The sequence below is a fragment of the Numenius arquata genome, chromosome 6 (assembly GCF_964106895.1).
Source record: "Numenius arquata chromosome 6, bNumArq3.hap1.1, whole genome shotgun sequence".
Lineage (NCBI taxonomy): Eukaryota > Metazoa > Chordata > Aves > Charadriiformes > Scolopacidae > Numenius > Numenius arquata.
In genome coordinates this window covers 56,108,417-56,109,462 of record NC_133581.1, presented here as the reverse complement: position 1 = coordinate 56,109,462, position 1,046 = coordinate 56,108,417, and positions in this window count along the sequence as shown.

The window sequence follows — 1,046 nt, the reverse complement described above, 5'->3', positions numbered from 1 at the left end:
GAAGAAAGAGGAGTCAGCTCTGCTGGCAGTTCACGCTGGTGTACCAGGAGCTGACTGAGGCTGAAAATTCTACCTTGACAGACTGCTGCAACGAGCCTTTAACACCACCAATAAAAGGAATTCTTCAGTCCCAATACAGTCAGGGAACGGAGAATTCCCAACTGATCTGAAACTTGTTTTTCACTTTAGTCTTTTATGCTAAGAATGAGACTACCTTTTCTTATGCAATTCCAGTTTCACATCCAGAGAAACATTATTGAAATAAGATTTGAAGGCTGCTTTTGGATGTCTTTGCTACACAACAATACTTCCAATAAGGGGACATAGAAGTCACACAGAGAGCGCCACAGCCATGGAAAAGGTGTGACCTGCCTCCAAGGCAGAGCATTACTAGACGCAAGTTAATTAAAAAAAACATGGTTTAGAGACTTAAGATATTAGAGATATGGACTATATGACCCAGTTGATATATTCAGATGGTAGAGTAGTCACAGTCACATTTTTCAAACACCTCCAACTCTCAGTCAACCAGTAAAAATATAACAAGCCTTATTCAGTGCCTGCAGAAAACATGAAACCGAGCACACCTTCTTTTCCCATTGCAGAGACCATTTTAATTTTAGCCACTCTGTTGTCAAAAACTTAGCAGATAATGAGAGGAAGGAGACAGCATAAAAAAATGCAGGTGGTAGTAATGGGAACTTAAATGGCTGCAGAAAAAGAGGAAGATGCAAAAACAAAGGAAAAGCATAAAAAGCCAGAGAAAATAGAGAGGAGGCAGGAGGATAAGGAAGAACTGGAATACAGTGGTTGTGCTGAAGGGTAGAATTCTTCTCTCTGAATATTTAACACCATAGAAAGGGCTTTAATGTAAATAGGTAATCGGATACTTATTTATTACAAGCAGTCTCTATTCCCTTCTTAACCCCTGCAGAAACCTCCCACAAGGTGGGATTTCACCACGTGTTCTTCTGTGGGCTGAAAAAGACTGAAAAACCGACCGTGATCAGAACCGGAATGAATTTCTGCTTTCTCCGTGGGTGATC